We start from the raw sequence: 13,147 nt of genomic DNA on the forward strand, positions 1-13,147 counted from the left end.
TCAACTTCAGATGTTGTCATTTCTTATAACAAATATAACTAAAGTAAAAAAAAAAAAAAAACTATTCAATGTTTTTTTTGGTCGTTCTAATTTCCCTGGAATAACTCTGCGTCACCAATCAGCTGAGAGGGGTAACTGAAGATGGGTAGTTACTTTCCAGTGTCAAATCATCTCCCATCCATACCTGCTGGTGTCAGTCCTCACCAAGGCTACAGCATATTGCCAATGTAGCTTCTTAAAATTCTAATCCCAAATGGCACCCTCTTCCCTACATAGGGTGCTACCTTTCCCCAGGGCCCAGTGAATAGGGTGCTATTTGGGACGTAACCATTGAATCTGAATACAACACACAACTAAAAGCAAGGGTGCCATTTGGTATCAGTGATATCTGCAGACAGGTTTTTGTCTCAGATGAATACGTTTTGCACAGGGAAATCTAATCTCCTATACGATAAACTCCTCTAGGGCTGTGAGATGGAATGGGATGGTACTGTAATGTGATTACCTGCTAACTTGTTTAACCTACTGAGAAAATATGGAAGACAACATATTCCTGCAGCTCTGACACAACACAGCAGTGGTTGTTGTTGTTGGTAGATGGTTCCTCTGCTTTAGTCTCCTTCTAGCCTGAACCAGCAGGTTAAACTGGTAGATGGTTCCTCTGCTTTAGTCTCCTTCTAGCCTGAACCAGCAGGTTAAACTGGTTTCTGGTTGTAACGACGTCATTTCAATCAGTCTTGCACGCTATGGAGGAGAGAGAAAACACTATAGAACACACTGTTTGCACTATAGAACATTGACCATAAGACCATAGAGCAGGGGTAGGCAACCCTGTTCCTGGAGTGCTGCAGGTACTGCACGATTTTGTCCCAACTAGGCACCACACCTGACCAACTGAGCTAACTGATCAGTTCAGTGATGGTCTTCCAGGTCGGTTAAATCAAAAACATTCCAGAACCAGGGTTGCCTACCCCTGCCATAGTGGAGCACTGACATCTGTGGATCACTGTGTGAATACAGGTATTATAAGCTATTTAGTGTTAACAATCCCACTTACATTGCCTGTACTGTCTTTAGGCATTCCTTGAGAAGCTGATCTTTGGTGAGACCTATGCAGCTCACAGGTTTCACAGCGCACAGATCAACATCTCACACCCCTCAAATAGCAGGTTTACTGGTGCTGCACATATCAACATCTCACACCTCTCAAATAGCAGGTTTCCTGGTGCTGCACAGATCAACATCTCACACCTCTCAAATAGCAGGTTTACTGGTGCTGCACATATCAACATCTCACACCCCTCAAATAGCAGGTTTACTGGTGCTGCACAGATCAACATCTCACACCCCTCAAATAGCAGGTTTACTGGTGCTGCACAGATCAACATCTCACACCCCTCAAATAGCAGGTTTACTGGTGCTGCACAGATCAACATCTCACATCCCTCAAATAGCAGGTTTCCTGGTGCTGCACAGATCAACATCTCACACCCCTCAAATAGCAGGTTTACTGGTGCTGCACAGATCAACATCTCACACCCCTCAAATAGCAGGTTTACTGGTGCTGCACAGATCAACATCTCACACCCCTCAAATAGCAGAGGCCAAGAAAGAAGATGTCATGAACCCTCTACTGCTGGGGGCTGAATCAGGTTCACAGAGTGTTTCTTGGTAGTCTTAAACAAATCTACTTTGAAACAAAAGTATACACCTCACACACATGGTTATGGGCTTAAAAAAAAGAAGACACATGCACCATGTCAGATATAGAGTTGAAATGTATTCAATCTTGAGTTTGCATCCCAATATTACACTTTATATACATCACAGAAGACTGAAATATAACAAAATCGTTAGACATAGAAACACCAGATTTTCTGTGGTTGAAAAAAAAGTATGTTCATTAATAAAAAAAATATGAAAAATATGAATAACTTTCCACCCATAAGACCACTGGGTCATTTGACTGCAGGAAAGTGCTACGGACTGTCCACATGTGGAAGAAGTGTAATGGCAATACCACTTCATCAATTATCCTACCATATCATCTCACTGTTTCACTAACATTATAGAATATTATGGAGTCACACACAAACACACTATACATAATGGTTTCTAACACGGAACATCAGATGCATGTTTACATCCAATCTATCCCGGATACACCACTAGACATTCACCATGTATCAGCGCTACATCCCATCTAGCCCGGATACACCACTAGACATTCACCATGTATCAGCGCTACATCACATCTAGCCCGGATACACCACTAGACATTCACCATGTATCAGCGCTACATCCCATCTAGCCCGGATACACCACTAGACATTCACCATGTATCAGCGCTACATCCCATCTAGCCCGGATACACCACTAGACATTCACCATGTATCAGCGCTACATCCCATCTAGCCCGGATACACCACTAGACATTCACCATGTATCAGCGCTACATCCCATCTAGCCCGGATACACCACTAGACATTCACCATGTATCAGCGCTACATCCCATCTAGCCCGGATACACCACTAGACATTCACCATGTATCAGCGCTACATCCCATCTAGCCCGGATACACCACTAGACATTCACCATGTATCAGCGCTACATCACATCTTACTGACGATAAGTATATTTAGTTGATTAACGGTCCAAAGGCATCAGACACTTCTCCACTACAGTCTTATACAAACCAAGCCTTTTGAATACTACTGTGGAGGTTTATTGTATAGAAAATATTTGAATGACCTGTAAGACCAAATGCATATCAATTTGTTGAAGTCACTTGAAATGTGTCATGGTCTTCCGTCTGTAATCAAGCTTATGTTTGCACCTATGAAGACAGCATCATTGAGAACAACCCTTTCATTAAAATGTTGCAAGTGTAAAAACAATGTCAGTGGTCACATGATATAGAGCATCCATTGGACTGTATAAATCCTCCCTAGCAGCCACCATAGTACTACATTTACATTTCCTTCCCCGGGAGGTAGAGCAGCTCCGTCTTGCCGAGGTTCAGCTTAAGGTGGTGATCCGACATCCACACTGATATGTCTGCCAGACATGCAGAGATGCGATTCGCCACCTGGTTATCAGAAGAAAATTAATTGTGTGTCGTCTGTGTAGCAATGATAGGAGAGACCATGTGAGGACATGACAGAGCCAAGTGACTTGGTGTATAGAGAAAATAGGGCCTAGAACTGAGCCCTGGGGGACACCAGTGGTGAGAGCACGTGGTGCGGAGACAGATTCTCGCCACGCCACCTGGTAGGAGCGATCCAAGTGTGAGCAGCGCCGGAGATGCCCAACTCGGAGAGGGTGGAGAGGAGGATCTGATGGTTCACAGTATCAAAGGCAGCAAATAGGTCTAGAAGGTTAAGAGCAGAGGAGAGAGAGTTAGCTTTAGCAGTGCGGAGAGCCTCTGTGACACAGAGAAGAGCAGTCTCAGTTGAATGACCAGTCTTGAAACCTGACTGGTTTGGATCAAGAAGGTCATTCTGAGAGAGATAGCAGGAGAGTTGGCTAGAGACGGCACGCTCAATAGTTTTGGAGAGAAAAGAAAGAAGGGATACTGGTCTGTAGTTGTTGACATCGGAGGGATCGAGTGTAGGTTTTTTGAGGAGGGGTGCAACGCTCGCTACATTTTAGTCATTTAGCAGACGCTCTTATCCAGAGCCACTTAAAGGAGCAATTGGAGTTAAGTGCCTTATTCAAGAGCACATCTATAGATTTTTCAACTAGTCGGCTTGGGGATTTGAGCCAGCAACCTTTCGGTTACTGGTCCAACGCTCTTAACCACTATACTACCCGCTGCCCCCAAAAGGATAAAGTACGGTACAACCATTCACTATTATCTAACCGTCCTTCACTATTATCTAACCCTCCTTCACTATATAATAAAATAGTGTTTCAGTCTCAATATGTGCTACATAGTAAATATTTAGACATGGATGACAGTAAACCTAGATCCCTCATCTTAGTCGAGGCATATTTCTGAAGATGAACTCATGTTCTTACTCCTTTTTTTCTCCTCAGGAACTAGCCAGGCAACAACCCAGCCAGGCAACAACCCAGCCAGGCAACAACCCAGCCAGGCAACAACCCAGCCAGGCAACAACCCAGCCAGGCAACAACCCAGCCAGGCAACAACCAAGCCAGGCAACAACCCAGCCAAGCAACAACCCAGCCAGGCTACAACGCAGCCAGGCAACAACCCAGCCAGGCAACAACCCAGCCAGGCAACAACCAAGCCAGGCAACAACCCAGCCAGGCAACAACCCAGCCAGGCAACAACCCAGCCAGGCTACAACCCACAGGCAACAACCCAGCCAGGCAACAACCCAGCCAGGCAACAACCCAGCCAGGCAACAACCCGGCCAGGCAACAACCCACAGGCTACTGTTCCATAAAGAAGTCAGCCAGAGTTGGTATCAAGATTGTCATGGGCCATCATTCAAACAAAGATTCCTCCCTGGCCACCAGTGCATATTTCCAAACTATGTTTGCATATAATGACAATCAAATCTCAAAACTATACTGTCATTCTTTTGTCCATTAATTAATTGTTTAATATATTATATTTTTGCTAGAAATATTGCTATTTATTAGTAGCCATAATTCATAAATGGCACCATACATGGTTCTATATGGAACCAATTTTGGTTCAGTTAAGAAGAACCCCTAGGGTTCTGATCAAATAACCCTATAAAATGGTTCTATATAGAACTTTTAAGGGCTTCATATATGAAGCAAGCGACAGAACCCTTTTTGGTTCTATATGGAAGTTGGAACCTGTTTTTATAAGAGTGCATCATAAACAACGTTTTTTAAGAAAGTTCCAATCCAACGTACCACTCACTATGTGAGAAGTCTAACAAAGTTGTTCAGGACTACAAAAGGCAGGGAATTGTGAAACGGGTGGACAACGAAGATACAGAGAATCCTACTACCTACTACCTTCCACATCACACAGTCATAAAAGAGACTGACCACTAAACTCCGAATTGTATTCAATGTGTCATCCCATGCACAAGGGAGTAGGCCTAAGTCACTGAATAACTTAAGCAAGGCATATTGAAGGAAAACATGGTAAACCCAGTGAGTGAAACATGGAATTGAAAATTCAAAACACTGTTCTGAACGTTGGACATGGAGAACAGAGAATGACGACTTTGTATTCGAGCTGCGCAATGAAGTTCATACAAAGAAAAAGTCCAGTGTCTGTGTTCTTTTGCCCATCTTAATATTTTATTTTTATTGGCCAGTCTGAGATATGGCTTTTTCTTTGCAACTCTGCCTAGAAGGTCAGCATCCCGGAGTCGCCTCTTCACTGTAGACGTTGAGACTGGTGTTTTACGGGTACTATTTAATGAAGCTGCCAGTTGAGGACCTGTGAGGCACCTGTTTCTCAAACTAGACACTCTAATGTATTTGTCTTCTTGCTCAGTTGTGCACGGGGGCCTCCCACTCCTCTTTCTATTCTGGTTAGAGCCAGTTTGCACTGTTCTGTGAAGGGAGTAGTACACAGCGTTGTACGAGATCTTCAGTTTCTTGGCAATTTCTCGCATGGAATAGCCTTAATTTCTCAGAACAAGAATATACTGATGAGTTTCAGAAGAAAGTTATTTGTTTCTGGCCATTTTGAGCCTGTAATCGAACCCACAATTGCTGATGCTTCATATACTCAACTAGTCTCAAGAAGGCCAGTTGTATTGCTTCTTTAAATTAGCACAACAATTTTCATCTGTGCTAACTTAATTGCAAAAGGGTTTTCTAATGATCATGGAATTAGCAAACACAACGTGCCATTGGAACACAGGACTGATGGTTGCTGATAATGGGCCTCTGTACGCCTATGTAGAGATTCCATTACAAATCAGCTGTTTCCAGCTACAATAGCCATTTACAACATTAACAATGTCTACTCTGTATTTCTGATCAATTTGATGTTATTTTAATGGACAAAAAAACCCAAGTACATTTCTAAGTGACCCCAAACTTTTGAACGGTAGTGTATATTCCATCTTAATCTCACTGTGAATGACTTCATACCATATTACTCAATATTTGTCATTGAAAACAATCAAATGTAACCTACCAGGAGTGTGAATACAGGAGATGATTCTGGTGATGTCCTGGACCTGTTTGAATGATTTGTCAATGAAAATTAATGACCTAATGTCTACTTGTGTCAGACACAATGATGATGTCATTTGCCAACCCTGCAGAAAATCAGCCTCATGCTTGTTGTTAAAATGACTCATAACAATTGTGTAAATAAACACAGCACAAAACAATTTGTGAAGCAGAAGCTGTGGCAGGACTAAGATTGAATCCTACTACACCGGCTCTGACGCTCGTCGGATGTGGCAGGGCTTGAAAACTAGTGACCCGAGCCTACCAAATGAGCTAAATGCCTTTTATGCTCACTTCGAGGCAAGCAACACTGAAGCATGCATGAGAGCACCAGCTGTTCCGGACGACCGTGTGATCACACTCTCCATAGCTGATGTGAGCAAGACCTTTAAACAGGTCAACATTCACAAAGCCACGGGGCCAGACGGATTACCAGGACGTGTACTCAAAGCATGCGTGGACCAACTGGCAAGTGTCTTCACCGACATTTTCAACCTCTCCCTGACCAAGTCTGTAATACCTACATGTTTCAAACAGACCACCATAGTCCCTATGCCCAAGAAAGCGAAGGTAACCTGCCTAAACGATTACTGCCCCATAGCACTCACGTCGGTAGCCATGAAGTGCTTTGAAAGGCTGGTCATGGTTCACATCAACACCATCATGCCGGAAACCCTAGACCCACTCCAATTCGCATACCGCCCCAACAGATCCACAGATGACGCAATCTCAATCGAACTGTCCTGATATCCAGAAGCTCTTTTCGGTCATAAGAGACAGTGGCAGAAACATTATGTACAAAATAAGTTACAAATAACGCGAAAAAACACACACAATAGCACAATTGGTTAGGAGCCCGTAAAACGGCAGCCATCTCCTCCGGCGCCATTCTTCTGAACAGAACAGAAATATGTTAAAGGGAACAGACTAAACACTGAAAGTCAGGACACCATTCAAGAAACAATACATGCCTATTAGACTATATTAAGGTGAGGTGCTAAAAAGTTTTAGAATGCCATAAGGCAGTCCTGATAGTCCTGTTATTAAGAGAAGAGTTCCTCAGATAGCCAGTGGAAGTGGGTTTTATTCAGTGTCGACTGCTAGAGTGTGTTGGTCCCGATTAGAATTCCAAAAAAAAACAGTTGTTTCCTCTGTAGTTGGGACAGGAAGTAGAACTGTGCTCCTCTTCTTCTGCTCTTGTTTACTGGAGCTGGCCTTCCTGTTTTGAGATTCCTACTGATAGTGCTAAGAACTCTCTCTCTCTTTTTCCTCTCTCTCCTCTTCCTCTTTTTCTTCCTCTCCTTCTTCTCCCCTCCTCTCTCTCCTCTTCCTCTTTCTCTTCCTCTCCTTCTTCTCCCCTCCCTCTCTCTCCTCTTCCTCTCCTTCTTCTCCCCTCCTCTCTCTCCTCTTCCTCTTTCTCTTCCTCTCCTTCTTCTCCCCTCCCTCTCTCTCCTCTTCCTCTTTCTCCTCTAGATAAGGAAGATAGCAGAGCCTGGCGCTCTCCCCCCACTGTCACCACTACATAAACTCCCTCAGAGTCCTCATTAAATATTCCTCCCACTCTAAACGTGATGTTGTGAGGGGTATGATGTGCACGTGAGTGTGGGCAGACAATATGCAAAGCTTCTGAAACTCATCTCACAGCATTGTTTTAAGCAGATAAGAAATAACAGTTGTGTCAGTGTGTTAGAGTTAGGGTTAGGGTTAGGGTTAGGGTTAGGGTTAGGGTTAGGGTTAGGGTTAGGGTTAGGGTTAGGGTTAGGTTTAGGGTTAGGGTTAGGGTTAGGGTTAGCAGTGATGTGTGTGTGTGTGTGTTGGGCAGTGATGGGGCCATGAGCAGACAGGCCAAGGGAAGAATGTAGATCTGGTCTGCCCTGCGTCCCAAATGGCACCCTATATTCCCTACATAGCGCACTACTTTTGGTCCCTGGTCAACAGTAGTGCACTCTATAGAGAATAGGGGGTCATTTGGGACCCTGCTAACCCTGCTCTGAGGGAATGTGAAGAATGCCAGTGTAATTTTATCTAACCCTCCTCTACCGTATATATTTCATATCCTGACCGTGTGTGTGTGTGTGTGTATCCCTTTAACCAATCTGTCAATAGTATACATGACTGTTATCAGCTTTCCAAGAATTACATTAACAAGTCTAAACAGGTCATCCTTATGTGCTTCTTGAAACATATTTCAACACAAACGTTCACGTGTAAATGCCATAGCAAGTATGAACAAACAGTACGACACTCAAATGAGCTAGCTATGGTATGTGAATCAAGTTCCCAGGCTTTTATAATATTATATCACAACATAACATATCTGACCCTCATATCGTCTGCTCTCTCTTCTTTTCATACACTCTGTTTTCCCTAGGTGGCGTTGACAATGACTGCTGAAATCATTACAGCTGTTTGTAGCTAAATTGTGTCCTGTGTGTATGTGTGTGCGTGTGTGTGTATGTGTGTGTGTGCGTGTGTGTGTGTTATCTCTATCTATCCCTGCAGTCAGTCGGGACTATGTCACAGGAAGCACAGGAAGACGCCAATTGTTCTGAAAATGTGAAGCCTAAGATCAGTAGCTATATTCACACACAGTTCAAACACCCTGAAACCAGTAGCTAGCCTGCATACTGTATATTCACACACAGTTCAAACACCCTGAAACCAGTAGCTAGCCTGCATACTGTATATTCACACACAGTTCAAACACCCTGAAACCAGTAGCTAGCCTGCATACTGTATATTCACACACAGTTCAAACACCCTGAAACCAGTAGCTAGCCTGCATACTGTATATTCACACACAGTTCAAACACCCTGAAACCAGTAGCTAGCCTGCATACTGTATATTCACACACCAAACAGCCAAGGTACAGGACCAAACTCTGCTAGGGTTTATACAGTGGCACTCTTATACAGTGAGGGAAAAAAAGTATTTGATCCCCTGCTGATTTTGTACATTTGCCCACTGACAAAGAAATGATCAGTCTATAACTTTAATGGTAGGTTTATTTGAACAGCGAGAGACAGAATAACAACAAAAAAATCCAGAACAACGCATGTCAAAAATGTTATAAATTGATTTGCATTTTAATGAGGGAAATAAGTATTTGACCCCCTCTCAATCAGAAAGATGTCTGGCTCCCAGGTGTCTTTTATACAGGTAACGAGCTGAGCACACTCTTAAAGGGAGTGCTCCTAATCTCAGCTTGTTACCTGTATAAAAGACACCTGTCCACAGAAGCAATCAATCAATCAGATTCCAAACTCTCCACCATGGCCAAGACCAAAGAGCTCTCCAAGGATGTCAGGGACAAGATTGTAGACCTACACAAGGCTGGAATGGGTTACAAGACCATCGCCAAGCAGCTTGGTGAGAAGGTGACAACAGTTGGTACGATTATTCGCAAATGGAAGAAACACAAAATAACTGTCAATCTCCCTCGGCCTGGGGCTCCATGCAAGATCTCACCTCTTGGAGTTGCAATGATCATGAGAACAGTGAGGAATCAGCCCAGAACTACACGGGAGGATCTTGTCAATTATCTCAAGGCAGCTGGGACCATAGTCACCAAGAAAACAATTGGTAACACACTACGCCGTGAAGGACTGAAATCCTGCAGCGCCCGCAAGGTCCCCCTGCTCAAGAAAGCACATATACATGCCCGTCTAAAGTTTGCCAATGAACATCTGAATGATTCAGAGGAGAACTGGGTGAAAGTGTTGTGGTCAGATGAGACCAAAATCGAGCTCTTTGGCATCAACTCAACTCGCCGTGTTTGGAGGAGGAGGAATGCTGCCTATGACCCCAAGAACACCATCCCCACCGTCAAACATGGAGGTGAAAACATAAATGCTTTGGGGGTGTTTTTCTGCTAAGGGGACAGGACAACTTCACCGCATCAAAGGGACGATGGACGGGGCCATGTACCGTCAAATCTTGGGTGAGAACCTCCTTCCCTCAGCCAGGGCATTGAAAATGGGTCGTGGATGGGTATTCCAGCATGACAATGACCCAAAACACACGGCCAAGGCAACAAAGGAGTGGCTCAAGAAGAAGCACATTAAGGTCCTGGAGTGGCCTAGCCAGTCTCCAGACCTTAATCCCATAGAAAATCTGTGGAGGGAGCTGAAGGTTCGAGTTGCCGAACGTCAGCCTCGAAACCTTAATGACTTGGAGAAGATCCGCAAGATCTGCAAAGAGGAGTGGGACAAAATCCCTCCTGAGATGTGTGCAAACCTGGTGGCCAACTACAAGAAACGTCTGACCTCTGTGATTGCCAACAAGGGTTTTGCCACCAAGTACTAAGTCATGTTTTGCAGAGGGGTCAAATACTTATTTCCCTCATTAAAATGCTAATCAATTTATAACATTTTTTACGTGTTTTTCTTGATTTTTTTGTTGTTATTCTGTCTCTCAATGTTCAAATAAACCTACCATTAAAATTATAGACTGATCATGTCTTTGTCAGTGGGCAAACGTACAAAATCAGCAGGGGATCAAATACTTTTTTCCCTCACTGTATATTCCCCTTAAAAAATGTTTTAATTTCGAACATCTGTAGGACGGTAGACCTATAGCTTAAGTTGGTCAAACATTGGTCTCGCTCTCTCTCTCCCTCTCTCTCTCTCTCTCTCTCTCTCTCTCTCTCTCTCTCTCTCTCTCTTTCTAATCACTCGTCAAAGTGTGTCCCTGTGTGTAGTCGGTGTATGTCTGAGCTGAGTTTGGTGTAATGTACTGTATATGTGAATGTCTATGTGTTTGGTGTAATGTGTCTGGGTTGGGCAGGTCTGAGCTAGACTGAGAACGACCACAGTAGAGACTGAGCTTTAGGGCAGGATCAGGATGTGTGCATTGTGACTGACTGGAGGGGACAACAGGAAAGCTGCCTGGCTTCTGTGAGGAAGTGAGTGAATGTGAGAGAAGGAGGCAGGTGGCAGGGGGCAGAGACAGAGAGGGCTCTTGCTGGCTCAGACAGAGATGTTTCTAACCATAAACATAAAGCAGTTAAACGGTCAGGGTAATGAACGACGGATTCAAGGGGAAGGGATAGAGCAAGAAGAGGATCAGACATTACAATACTTGACATTGCTGCCACTTAGAGTGTATAGGTCCCTTCATTTGAGACAGATTGCTACAGCAGGAAAATAATCCTGCAGCAACAGGAAATGTGAATTATTATGTGGATTATAATTAATTAATGGACATTTTTATAGGGGTTTATATTTTTTTGTAAGGGGAAAATAAAGTCTGAAATTTCAAATAGGTAATTAGAAACTTCAGAAGCCTTTTCAAACCTCAAGAAGAGGATGATGACAGTAGAGTGTGAGTTACAGAGGAAGAGGATGATGACAGTAGAGTGTGAGTTACAGAGGAAGAGGATGATGACAGTAGAGTGTGAGTTACAGAGGAAGAGGATGATGACAGTAGAGTGTGAGTTACAGAGGAAGAGGATGATGACAGTAGAGTGTGAGTTACAGAGGAAGAGGATGATGACAGTAGAGTGTGAGTTACAGAGGAAGAGGATGATGACAGTAGAGTGTGAGTTACAGAGGAGGAGGATGATGACAGTAGAGTGTGAGTTATAGAGGAAGAGGATGATGACAGTAGAGTGTGAGTTACAGAGGAAGAGGATGATGACAGTAGAGTATGAGTTACAGAGGAAGAGGATGATGACAGTAGAGTGTGAGTTACAGAGGAAGAGGATGATGACAGTAGAGTGTGAGTTACAGAGGAAGAGGATGATGACAGTAGAGTGTGAGTTACAGAGGAAGAGGATGATGACAGTAGAGTGTGAGTTACAGAGGAAGAGGATGATGACAGTAGAGTGTGAGTTACAGAGGAAGAGGATGATGACAGTAGAGTGTGAGTTACAGAGGAAGAGGATGATGACAGTAGAGTGTGAGTTACAGAGGAAGAGGATGATGACAGTAGAGTGTGAGTTACAGAGGAAGAGGATGATGACAGTAGAGTGTGAGTTACAGAGGAAGAGGATGATGACAGTAGAGTGTGAGTTACAGAGGAAGAGGATGATGACAGTAGAGTATGAGTTACGGAGGAAGAGGATGATGACAGTAGAGTGTGAGTTACGGAGGAAGAGGATGATGACAGTAGAGTGTGAGTTACAGAGGAAGAGGATGATGACAGTAGAGTGTGAGTTACAGAGGAAGAGGATGATGACAGTAGAGTGTGAGTTACGGAGGAAGAGGATGATGACAGTAGAGTGTGAGTTACAGAGGAAGAGGATGATGACAGTAGAGTGTGAGTTACAGAGGAAGAGGATGATGACAGTAGAGTGTGAGTTACAGAGGAAGAGGATGATGACAGTAGAGTGTGAGTTACAGAGGAAGAGGATGGAGGATAAATCACCCAGTTCCTAAACAGCAAGGTGCTCCAGGACCATAGGTGGGCGGGGACACATACACACAGATATTTACATATATTCAGACAGGCTTCCTGCCATTGTCAGCCAAAGAGGGTTCGCCCCCGTAAGAGTAAGATCCACTGTTTCCTGTGTAGAAGGGAGAACGCCATAAGATGACAATGGGCCAGAAACAGGACAGAGAGGAAACGTTTAAATTTAGTCCCCTGCCCAACCATCTCCTCTTTCATAGCTAAAAGACTCTGAAGCTGTTTAGTTTTTGTGAATTCTTCCAGTTTCCCCTGTGTGCTATGTCCCATTGTATCCTTTCAATAGAAGGATTTTCACATTCAAAGCAATTCCTGAAAGCAGGTCCAGCCAATGAAACCACTGTTCAGTCAATCTCGTCTTTTCACTGACATGTTTAACTTGAACTGTTATATAGCTAAGGTTATTGGGCTACTTAAATTAACTAGTGAGCAGTTTACTAATTACATTTTCAACAGAAACGGATAAAAAATATATGTTTAGGAAACTAGGTCTATCAAGGTAATTTGTTTCAATACAACTATTAATGTGTGTGTGCGTGTGTGAGTGTGAGTGTGTTTTTGCGCCCTGGCTGCTGTTCATACAGTCGGTGCTGCTGATC

General features: G+C 43.7%; 1 protein-coding gene across 1 annotated transcript in view; it reads left to right on the top strand.

The window, feature by feature from the left end:
• LOC311107320 (uncharacterized protein) overlaps positions 1 to 51 on the top strand; it is a 10,118-nt gene extending 10,067 nt beyond the window's left edge. Inside the window, exon 7 of the mRNA XM_084149805.1 lies at positions 1 to 51. This exon is cut by the window's left edge and continues 662 nt beyond it. The gene's annotated coding sequence lies outside the window, so the exon portion shown is untranslated.
• The last annotated feature ends 13,096 nt before the right edge of the window (positions 52 to 13,147 follow it).

This window comes from Coregonus lavaretus (genome assembly GCF_964263955.1).
Source record: "Coregonus lavaretus genome assembly, chromosome: 32".
NCBI lineage: Eukaryota > Metazoa > Chordata > Actinopteri > Salmoniformes > Salmonidae > Coregonus > Coregonus lavaretus.